Source organism: Adiantum capillus-veneris, chromosome 17 (genome assembly GCF_014529385.1).
Source record: "Adiantum capillus-veneris isolate H3 chromosome 17, ASM1452938v2, whole genome shotgun sequence".
NCBI classification, from domain to species: Eukaryota; Viridiplantae; Streptophyta; class Polypodiopsida; order Polypodiales; family Pteridaceae; genus Adiantum; species Adiantum capillus-veneris.
This window is the reverse complement of record NC_140947.1, coordinates 99,454,651-99,467,350: the sequence shown is the minus strand read 5'-3', so window position 1 is coordinate 99,467,350 and position 12,700 is coordinate 99,454,651. Positions and strand designations below refer to the sequence as shown.

At 43.7% G+C, this 12,700-nt stretch overlaps 1 pseudogene; it reads left to right on the top strand.

Annotated features, from left to right (window-relative positions):
• Positions 1–2,939: 2,939 nt before the first annotated feature.
• On the top strand, positions 2,940–3,953 carry LOC147437771 (uncharacterized; annotated as a pseudogene).
• Positions 3,954–12,700: the final 8,747 nt, after the last annotated feature.

Genomic DNA, 12,700 nt, shown 5'->3' with positions numbered 1-12,700 from the left:
ACATCGTGACTTACCTCAACATCATGAGCTTCTGTGAGGGGGGCACCATATACCTAGCCAGGTACGATTGGGGGCAAGGGGCTTAGCACTAGCATCATGCACACGCAACGATTGTCTCGTATCCCACAGCCCCACTCTTTTTATGTTCTGGTTATACCTTTTCTGAGCCGTCTCTACTTGCAACAACTCACAAACCTCAGCAAGCCTAGCCTCAGGCATCAATCCTTCATTAGCTTTTGACTTACACATGTCTACGCATGCTCGCATTTCTCGATCGCCTGAGGGGAGTGAATCAAGAGGCTCCACCTGACGCTCTTTATGTTCATCCTCGCTTGAGTAACTCGCAATCTTGCTACCTGGCTCAGAGGCCTCCATATACGTTGCCTCTCGAGTAGAGGCCTCCATATACGTTGCCTCTCGAGTAGAGGCTCATGATGTTATGCATTGTATGAAAAACATTGAGAGACTCCGTTTTCCTACATGAGAAAATTTCTAAATCTTCTTGTGTATGCAACCTGGCGAGGGATTTGAAACGTGACATTTTCCAAGATTAAATAACTTGTTTGCTTGTTCATCCAAAAAGAAATCATATTCCGCGCAAGCTTGTTCGCATCCTTTCAAGAAGTTCGTTTCTGCGCCTCGTTCTTCCTTTGCTTTTACAAGTGTGTTGCTTGTAGGATGTTTTTTACGCTCTCTTTGCTTTCCTCAACTAGTCAATGCTATGGTTAATTGGATTCTTCCTTTTCTTTTCCTCCTACAAAATTGCGTAGGTTCGTTGAGTCTCCTCCATGTCCTGCAGGCAAACGTTCATCGCACTTGGTGGTGTCAAACTCTGCCGGGTCGCCGCCAAATCCGGCCTTTGAGGAAATCGCAACTGGGAAGAGGTGTAGGCGTGCCTTGCTTCAAGGAAGCCCTTCGATCGATCCCGTTGGCAGTGCAGGTATGGCCGGTATGCACAATCATTCTTTGTGGAACAAGCTTAACGTGTCTACGATGTTCTTCGCTACAATGCATTCTTGAGCGTTGAGTTGCGTTAAGATGGTGCTCTGCTTTTTTTTGCAGGCAAAGGATACTCTCCACTAGGGGAGGAGTGCGCACAAGCACCGTCTTCGTCTCAACAACAACTTCCTTGCCCAGCTCGCGAATTAGGCAAAGCTGCAACCTCATTTTCTGAAGTTGGCCAATCTTCAGCTGCTCAGAATGTCTTGGACAGCGGCAAGCTACTGGACAAAGGGAAAAGCTTGTTAGTCAAGGAAACCTTGCCGCTATTCATGATTAGCGATATAGATGAGGATAGTAAACCTTTTTCCATAGAGGGGAAAATCTTGAATTGGTATGGCACATACCGTTCCATCTCGTCTGAGCAAAAGAAAAATGCACGTTACTTCAAGTTCGACATCATCGATGCCGAGTGCATCGACATGATCACGGTCGTCGTTGTGGATCCCTTCATTGAGACTTACACCAGGGAGCTCAAGATTGGCTTGTTCGTCAAGGTTGACTGTCCTCTTGTGAGGGCTAAAAACCATAATGATGTTGGGTCAGCTTTGTTCTCCTTGCATGTCGATGCGTCGACAACCATTAGACCTTGTGACCCATTCCCTATTACTTTAGCTTTCTATCATGAGACCAAGATAAGCACATTTCTTGCTGACGCTGCAATGTTCGAGACTACTAGCCCACGTCCGCCCTTAGCGACACTGGGGTTTGTTGTCTTGCAAAGTCGTAATTTCCATCAAAGAATTGGCACTACATTTGGGGATTTGGTTGTTGCTGATGGCCCGACCCCAGACGACAAAGCAGTTGTACGTATCAAAAGCATTGGCTTCAGCGTTTCTTTCTTTCGATATTGACAAACCTTTTGTCATATGTAGGTGAGCTTTGTCAACTCTCGAAAGCAAGACTACGATCGGGTCATGGCCCAGATGGCTAGGGAGGACATTGTTATGTTTGTGGCTAGGAATATTGGCCTCTTTGTTGGCAAGGTGCGCACATTGTCTGTTCTGGATGTCAAAACTTTGGCCCCCATGCGAGGATCACGCTTGAAGGAAGAATTGACCATAGCATTTCTTTCATAGATAGTGTGAGATTCTCGGCTACAATAGAGAGGTGACTTTGCATGGTTTGCACTCAACCGGATAAAGACATCTTTAGTGGTCTTTACACGTTTGTTTTTTTTGTAGGTTGTGGGGACTTTGCGCTTTGTGAACTTCAATAGAGCTCTCTTGCATTCCCTGTGCTCAGTTTGTGACTCGCCGAAGGTGAAGAAGGTTGAAGGCCGACTGTGTTGTTCTCTTTGCGATAAAAATCATGTCATCAACACGATGCTCAGGCTGGAGGCACAGATCCGAAGCAGCATTGACAGACGTGTTGTGGCAATTCAAGTGGCAGGGTCTATGGTGGATCGTCTTCTGGGCTTGCCAAGGAGCTTCAAGGAGGTGTACATGGAGAGCATTCCAGAGGTGAGGGATATTTTATCGACATCTGTTGTCGAGGGTGTGTTCAAAATTGGCACAAATGGGTCTATGATATCTTTCACTCCTCTGTTGGAAACCTAGATGCTTTGAGAGCATGTATTTCCATAGCTTTTGGCCTTTCACCAGGAATAACTATGCTTCCTTACCTAGATCCCTCTACAATCGATGAACTAAATTTTGGCTTGTCCATTGTATATCGCATTTCAAAAGAAAATCATATATTGCTTTTGAGCCTTGTTGCCGTGGTGTCTCTCCATAACTCGCTCTCTACTCTTCCTTCCTCTCCATCTTTTCAACCTTCCAAAGCACAGACACTCTCTCTCTCTCTCTCTCTCTCTCTCTCTCTCTCTCTCTCTCTCTCTCTCTCTCTCTCTCTCTCTCTCTCTCTCTCTCTCTCTAACACACACACACAAACAAACACACAAGGTGACTTAATATTTACAATCTTTGCGTGTCTTTCCAATGACTCACTTGGCCGAACACGATGTCGATACCGTTTTCACGGTACAGTTTCCAAACAATTCAGACATCTTCCTCGCGCTACACCATCTCCAAAACTCAATAGGTGCACCGCAAGACCTTAGATCAAATTTGCTCAACTACTTGTTTGAGAGCTTCTTGCATGATAGACATGTTGTCCTGGGTGCATGCCTCTTCTTCCGTACTGATGGGGCCACTAGCGCAATGACAGTCACAAAATTCTCGTCTTTGTATTCAACATCCACCAACTCACTTGCCCTTAGCCTCGACGTATTAACGGCCTTCGCTCGCTTTGCGACTTGTAGGTTAAAAGTGTATTTGAAAAGAAATGGAAGCGTGAGAACAATCCTCTTGGGGATGCCATCGAAACCATTTCTTGCAAAGGGCATTCTGCTCTCTGAAACAAGCAATGGCATCACATACCTTCCCACCTTCACAACATGCTCAAGCCGTGCACGTGTTCGATGGAAAGAAGATGAGGTGGCCACTTTGCATCAGCTATCCTTGTTGCATGAGGCTTTGCCTGATGTTGAGGTCGTCCGCATGTTCCACGCCAAACACCCACACACGTTGCACACAACCCGGGCCGTGAAATGCCAGCTTTCACGCTTGAAGAACTAGAAGGGCCTGGTCACTGGTGCTCAGATACGACGCACCCACGCCAGGTTGAGCAAGCCGATTAAGAGATACAACAAAAGCATCAAGGACAAGCCCATTACACCCTGCGAAAAATGTGGACGCTTGCTATTCCGCCGCCAGCTAACACGTCAGCTTCTGCCTTCAGTTGCGGAATCCACTTCAAGGAAGCGAAGATGCTATGCGGATGTGTACATCTGCAGGCAGTGCAAGAAACACTTGACAAGCGATAGCAATTGCCTGTGGAGCTTGCAAGAGGCACGGTTCAATCCAACGCTTCCCTTTGTGTCAGATCTAAACCCCGTAGAGGCACGCTTGGTCTCCCTTCGCAAGATACGTGAACTGACGTATGATGGTTAGTATGGGCTTAGAGGTAGTGTTGTCAATGTGCTTGCCAACTTGGAGAAGAGCCAGGCTGTGCTACCTCGCTTCATTGAGGATGAGGCTTCTGTCCTTGTGGGAATCAAACGGAAACTCGAGTATGATAGATGTTACCTAAGCGGTGTTGTGCGACCCCTGCTCACAATGCGTGCAACCACTACGTTGTTGTCCACACCACTCTACACACGAGAAGGTGTCACCATCAATGACAAGTGGCTTGCACACCTTTCTAGTCTAAGTATGGCTCCTACAAATACCCTTAACGACAATGCGTACGATGTTGAGCTTGAGGATGATCAGACTGATGTCATGCTTCATGGGCTCACAAGTGCGGCAGAGGTTGTCGACTACAGTGGCAAGATTCTTCATGTTGCGCCTTGCGAGGGCAATTCACCGTTGAGCATCTTCACGGATGAGTATTGCGAGGAGTTGAGCTTCTCAACTCTTTTCTTTGGGTCCCCTAGAAGATATAGGGAGGCCGCAACCAAAGATTATCAAACGATCGCAAAGTGGGAGCTCCTAAACGTCGATAGAAGATTCGCCTTGGACATCGAGAATTTATTTTTCAAGTCCATCAAAATCATGTCGCAACAAGTTGCTTCCTCTGTTTGGGTGCGAATGCGCAAGGGAAAGCTAGGAGGTGCAGTGCTAACTGCAAGGCAAGTTGTAGAAGACACAAACATAGAGAGGCTTCTCAACTCAAGATTAGGCTTTAGAGACTTCGAGGCACTGCGCACATCCCCCGACTACAAGGAAAAGATGAAAAAAATTTCTTCGCAATGATCCGGCAACTTGGATAGCCTACTTTTTTTGTCACGTTCTCCTCCGCAGAACGAAGATGGAAAGAGCTTCTTGCTGCACTTGAGAAGTTAGTCCCGCTGAGCCAAGATCCTGACGAGAGTCTGAGCTCATATTAGCGTCGCCTCATTCGTATCGATCCATTACAACTGCTCGTTTCTACGTCAACAGGTTCAACACAATGAAACGGTTGTTGCGCACTGATTCCTCCATATGTGGCAAAATACAAGACTTCTTTTTCATCACGGAGTTCCAAAGTCGCGGTAGCCAACATGATCATGGTTTATTGTGGCTAGAAAATGCTCCATCACTCACAACACACTCAGATCAAGATATTGTATTGTTTGTAGATACCCACATTAGCACAGATAGATCCATCTTGCCCAATGACCTTTCTGAAGCTTACAAGCACAAGAATCATAAGACTTGCCAAAAGAAGAGCAAAAGTTGTCGTTTTGGATTTCCACGTTTTCCTATGCCATTCACAACTATTATCCGACAAGGAATACTTGAGGCAAACATAGCTAGACAAGGTAAGCTTTACTTGCAACAAAAATCGAAAAACAACTCAGCCAAATTGATTTACAAAATGCCCCTACATTGGAAGAATGTCTAGAACAAGTACAACTCTCCATGGAACAGTACTTGCTTGCATTGCAAGCAACTATCTCAGGACCCACTATTTTCCTCAAGCGCAAACCAAGCGATATATTCACAATCAACTTCAACAAATCAATAGCTTCACTGTGGAATGCAAATACAGATATACAGTTCGTGTTAAATGCACATGGAGCTGCGAGCTATTGCACCTCATACATGACAAAAATGGACAATACATTAATACGAGCAATCAAGGCACAAGTTGATCACTGTGTCGCAAACAATGCAACAACGTTGTAGAGACTATGAAAAGTTGGTAGCACAATCCTTAACACACAACAAATTAGTTCACAGAAAGATGCTTACATATGTCTCTCGCTTCCATTGCATAGCTCCTCTAGAGAATTTATATGCATAAATCCTAACCCACCTGAAGAGCGTGCTCTCGTTCTCAAAAAGAAGAACGCCTTGCAAAAAATGCACCCCGACACAACAGAAATCTTCTCTGCCTCCATCATTGACAAATATGCCTCCAGACCACACTCGTTCTTTGCCATGTGCTTGGCCCAATTCGCTTCCACAACCAAAAATCCCTCCATGCCTGACACGTTGCTGCAGAGGGCACGCATCGTACGGTACATTAGATACAATAAAGCCAAAGACCCTGACAACCACTATAGAGAACAATGCCTTCTCTTCTTGCCGTGGTCAAGGCATGAGAATGAGCACCCACCCGAAGGTTTGTCTTGGATCGATGTCTACACTTCGAACATTGAGATAGTGAAAAACAATGAATCACAGTTCGTTGTCGAACCAACTCCACTTGACACATTCGCAACAGCTATCACAACCTCACGCGACACGAGAAGTGTAAGTTCCTTGAACGATTCCAACAATGCCAACGTGATGATCAACACCCCATCAAACCAACCGACGAAGAAACCATTTGCTTTGCATTTTTCCAAACATGTTGGCATGACCAATGAGGATTTCCACACATCAATAAAGAAACTAAACCCACAACAGCGACTCATCCTCGATGATGTCAAGCTTAAAAAACGCATAGTGCCATCAAAAAAGATACATCTCTTCCTCACAGGTGGAGCAGGCACTGGAAAAACATTCACATTGCTCTTGCTAGTCGAACCCCTCATTCGTTTCTACACACATAAGTCGAGCCACAATGCTGACTTTCCTAAGGCACTCCTGATGGCATATACAGGCAAGGCAGCATTCAACATTGGTGGTACAACTATACACTTGGCTTTACATTTGCCTTTGATAACTACGACACACACAAGCCTCAGAGCAGAAAAGCTAGATGCATTGTCCTTACTTTATCAAGATTTGGAGCTTGTAGTGTTTGATGAAGTCTCCTTGATAGGATCAAGTGTCTTCTCATTGGCTGACTCACGTCTTTGTGCCATCAAGAGAAAACACGACCAACCTTTTGGTGGCCTAGATGTCATACTCTGTGGTGACCTCTGCCAAGCTAGCCCAGTCAAAGACTCTTGGATATTCACAAGCAAGCAGCCTCTTCTCGAGGCGGTTGCACCTTCGTACTGGCATGAATTCCTTAAGTGCTACGAACTAACGATGACAATGAGACAAACCGATGGACAGTTTATAGAGGTGCTCAATCGAATGAGAATTGGCTCACACACCAGCAGCGACCTTGCATACATTAACAACTCCTTCCATAGAGAGTTGCCTGCTAACATAACCATATCACACCTATTCTACTCTAACAAGGCAAAGGATGAACACAATGAAAAGGTCTTCGCACAATTGCCCGGTGAGCCACACATATTCAAAGCAATTGACAAGCGTGCCACCTCTTGCAGCAAAAAAATAGAAACTCCAATGGATGCCAAACAAGCTGCGGGTCTCCAAGCAACATTGTGTCTGAAGCCAGGCCTAGTGGTCGAGCTATGCGCTGGAAATCTAGACATTCCCGACGGCCTCGTCAACGGTGCAGAAGGCGTCTACAAGCTCTGCACTACACTCTCCGACACGACATGCCTTTGGATTCATTTCACCAACCCTAGCATAGGGCAAAAACAAAGGTACGACCACCGTCATCTTCACAACCCACTCACATTGCCTAGTTGGATGCCAATTCTCCGCATCACACGCGAATTCCAAATTGGCAAGAACTACTTAAACACCCTCACACGCAAGTAATTCCCAGTTCAGCCTGTTGCGGCCCGCACAATTCACCGATTGCAAGGGCTTACACTCAACACACTAGCTTTCAATCCCAAAGGGAGTAGGTCTCACGGCCTCGCATACACTGCTCTCACACGGATTCATGACACTGCAAATCTATATTTGGTGGAGAGCTTGCTGCCCTGCAACATTCACACCGACGCATCTATCCTCAAAGAGCTCCACAGGTTGAGAACAGAAGCAGCTTATTCCCCCGTCCAAAAGCAACTACATCTCCAACAAGATACACATTACATTGTCCAATCATTGAACGTCGTCTCCCTTGGAAAGCATGCAAACGATATCATCCATGGAAAAAGCCTAATGGCCTCCGATGTCCTCTGCCTACAAGAGACTCGACAACATGCGACAACCATTCCAGGCTTCCACAGCATATCCTCAACACACTACACGGCATCTCCATTCTTCATAAAGACAACCTAATACCTACACAAATACACATCTGCATCAATCAAACACTTGAAGCGATCCATGCAACTTTTCACTGCACCAACAAGTGCCTAGCGACAGTCATTTCACTCTACAGGGCACCGACATCATCACTCCCACGGTTCCTGCATAGCATCTCCAATCTTCTTGATTCAACCCGCACCATGCGACCACTAATCATAATGGGAGATTTCAACATTAACGCACTTGAGGAAACCAGCACATATAGAACCCTTTCCAACCTCATTCTCTAGCACGGTCTCCACCAATTCATACACCATCCAACCACATTACACAACTCTATGCTAGACCACGTATGGGTTATCAATGACCTACCGCAAACCATGTCCAGCACTAACTACAACTACTGGTCCGACCACTCCACTACATACCTCCTCATTGCCAAAAACTGACATTCCCTTGCTTTCTACGGGCCATTGTGAGTTCTCACCTTGTTTCAATTAAGTTTGGTTAGCCAATTTGAGAAAGTTTGATATTTGAGGCTTTTTAGGGATTAGAAACACCCAAGGCCCAGCATCTAGTATCTGGAAATGGTTTTTAAAAAATCACAAGTTCACACATAAGCAAAATTCCAAGTATATTCCAAATTTTTTCTCCAAATTGTTTGGGGGGGGGGGGGGGGGGGGGGGGTATGACTATATACAAGCACTCGTCTCACAATTGGATCCCTTATCCTACTCAATGCCCTTCTTTGTAAAAATAGGAAAACAACCAAATGTCATAGCGAGCTTAAAATACACAAGTTAGGCCTCCTTCAACAAGGTAAAAAGGCACAATGGCCTATTGTACGAGGATGAGAACTATTGTAACAGGATGAGAACGACTCTCATCAGCACTCAAATCGTCGGGTACGCCTTCTTACATAATGTATTGCAAACAAGGAACCGCCGTGTGTTTGAAGGAGGTCTTGAGGTGGCAAGCTTCGCAGAAATTATACAAGAGAGCAAAGTGCTAATATGGACGCTCAGACGCAAGCAACACTCGGAGGATTGGTCTAGGACTACTTGTGCCTTGTTGACAGCAGAGGGCATGCCTAGGACGGGGGAAAATCTTGGCTATCGGTAATTAAAAGATCTCAGAAGAACATGGTAAGGGACCCTATGTATCAAGGATAAGGGGGCGAGTTGGGTGGGATGGCTGCCCTGATAGCCGATGTAATTATGGTCCCTAGATGACGTCATGGCTCAACATGAGCATGACAAGACCTTGTAATTATTTGGGTTGATAAATATAATTCACTCACAATTGTGAGTTTTGCTTTTTTTTTTTTTTTTGAAGGATGAGAACGACTCTGTTTTGCCACTACTCAATGCCCTTCTTTGTAGAAATAAGAAAACAACCATCTTTCATAGTAACTTACATATACCAAAGGCATCGCTTAGTTAATGCTTCTCTGTAAATAGATAAAAATTTTAAAAAAATGCTATCATTAACTTGCCATGTGGCACTCGTTGACAAGCTTTAGCCAATGGTCGACGATTGCTCTCAAGACTTCAATGCTTTACTAAGGTCTTATGTATGCAAAAAAAATAAACCTCTGACTAAGCTCCTATCTCCATACAATCCAATGCACTTTGAAGCCCCCGGCCATGTGGCATAAGGAGAGGGATTGGAGGGCGTAGTGGAGGCCAAGGCAAAAGAAGAAAACGAGGGAGGCCAAGTGTGGGCAGGTCATAGCAATTCTCTCTCTCTCTCTCTCCTACAGGATAGGCCACACATTCCAGAGGACAGACCACACACTCGCACTATTAAAACACAACTAGGAGTTGTTTAGGCTTAAGGTATTTTAATTGAATGTTTGGTCTTCATAGGATTCTAGTTGTTACTTAAGAGCCTTATACAAGTGCCTTCAATAATCATTTAACTTATTTTAATTGAGAGTCTTTGTAATACCATTATAAGTGCCTTATGATATATCGAAAGGGGGAGGCTTCTTCTCAGGTAGCTCTTTCTAAAGACATTATTGCCCAATTGGATGTTATATTATAGTCATCTTTGTTGCCTACATACAAGGAGTCTACCTGTCCAAGGCACAACTAATGGGAATTGCACCTTAAATAAAGGCTTACAAGCCAAAAGAAAATGGTTTTCCTTTGCATGTAATTCTAATTAAAATAGCCTTATTCAAGTTAATAATCCCCAAGTATTGGGACGGGGGCCACTGACAAGACATAGATAAGATCCAATCTTGCACCCAAAGAAGTGGAGGAATTGATTTGTTTGGATGTCGTGTGTGATATTGTGAATTGTTCGCACTTGTTCGATAACTAGTAGCGATTATCCATGTTTTGACTTAGGCTCATCCCTAGGCTCATTCATTGTTATCCTTTATTGCACAAGTTCTAAGAGAAGAAGTGGTGCCAATTATGTGCCCATGATTCTAGGGCAACAGGTCAATTAGAGGGTATCTAAAGAAGAGATACCCTCGACAGCAAATTAATTAGAGGGTATGTGAAAAGGAGATACCCTCTAGACACTCTTGACTACCTCAAACATCACAAAAAATGTTGCTATATGCATTTCGCGGTTAAGGATTCTCTATCTTGTAGGGGTTTTTTACCTTGATCAGCTTGGTTGAAGCCATCATCGTTCCCTTTTCCTTTCTTGAGTTGCTGAAAAGAGATGCTACCATTTTGTCTAGCTCGTAGAAGCAATAACGTGATCCAAAATGTGCTCGATTGAATTTGAATCAATTATTCAAAGCAAAAGTACGTGAGACGCTAGAAAAGCTATATTCTCTCACTTTGGTGGGGCATGAGAAAATAAGATGCTAAGGATTATATGCATGGATATCAGTTCTCTTATACCTCTTCAAGAATCTATGATAATGACTCCAGGTCTCAAGATACAAGCTTATACAAGTGCAACTACCTAAAGTCATAGAGTATAGCTCAATAGGGCAAACACATTATGTAGGCCTTCAAAGCGAACGGCCCTTAAACATACGAGGTGGTGGTCGTATAGGGATAAGGTAGTGGTCATGTGATGCATAGTTATCACTTACTTTTTGAAATAAATGTGCCTCGTGCATACTCACATTTGCACCTGTTATTTGTCTTATATGCAACTATGTGAGTCGTTTTATAACTAGTTCGATTTTGGCGTAGTTGCATTGGTAACATCTTTGACCACTAGCCCTTTGGTCAAAACAAAAACATGTGATAATCTTGATTTTCCCTTTACAATATTTGCGTTGAGGTGTGAACGGTGTTGCCCATTATCATTGTTGATGAGCCTCAACTATGGCGTGCTTTAATGAAGCGACTCATATATTACACTACAATATAACTGCTCATTTGAATGTGCACCATAGCACTAAGACTTTGCATGTTTGTGTTGCATGGAAAGGGTCATTATTTAGCAAAGTGGCTTTGTCCACTACAACTTTTTGAATTAGTTGGTATTATTGTTCATGTTGTATTGGCTCATAGACATGTTGGCATTTATAAAACCATGGATAAGCTAGCACCGTGGAGGGGTGTTAGAGTGTTGCCAAGTTGTAAGATTGAATCAAATTTTGCTAGCCTAGAGGTATTCAATGCCATAAGGTTGTTTAGTCTAGATGGTGAGATGAGTTTGAAAATTCTTTTAGTTAATTATGCGCACGTAGTATCAATATTGGAATGGGGGACCTCAGACTTGTTAGGAAGTTTGTCCCTATTTCCAGCACCAAATAACTCTTCATAACTTTGAGCATGTACATTAGCATCAATATTGGGATTGATGACCTATTAGGAAGTTTGCCCCTATTTCCAGCACTAAATAACTCTTCACAACTTTGATGTGGCATATGAGGATCTATTGACTGACATCTGCATAATAATAAGAGCTACAATATTGAGGACCGTATGGTAGTCCAGAGATGAGTTACTCTTTCAAAAGAAGTGTGAGCCTTTGGACACAAATTCTGTTCTGGAGTCATGCAAATGGAATATCATTTGTAGAAGGAATATAAAATTGCAAGCTTGACAAGTAAGAGAAGATGTGGAGGTGCATTTCTTTATGGAGTTCCATGTGCAAAGGATATGCCAGGGTTGTTTGTAACTTTTTGTGATTAATACGTAGAACTTTCTATTAAAAAAACTTTGATGTGGCATAATCATTGTTTCATGAAAGCATATGAAATTTCAACAAAGAAAGTATGTGCAAATGGAAATTTTATGACATAATCTTGATAAGGCAACACAAGACCCGAAAAATATGTGGTATATGAAGATACAAAATGTAAGGAAAACATTCTCCCCAATGTCTCTTCTTTTGTAGCAGCACAATCATTATCGCTCACATGATACAATGAGCGTCTGTGAGCACTATCAAGGCCGCATGGTTGCACTTGAACCCATGACTTGGTTCACAAAGGACAAGTGTTCAATCAACCAAGCTAGCTCCTTTAGACATCTCCCCACTGTTTTTAATGGGATCATTGAGTGGCCTTCATCGTAGGAGTGGATCTCATAATGCAATTTCTTTGAATTGTTCATGGATTCAGTGTTCTAATCATGTTCCAGGACATCTAGAGTCATAGATAGATATTATAAGACCAACCTATTACATTGTGTTTGGATCTAAAATGGGAAGCTATCTATACTATAGATAAAAGGGGAGGGAATTCCGGCTCCCCCCCCCCCGCCACGTGGTGCAAGCTCCTT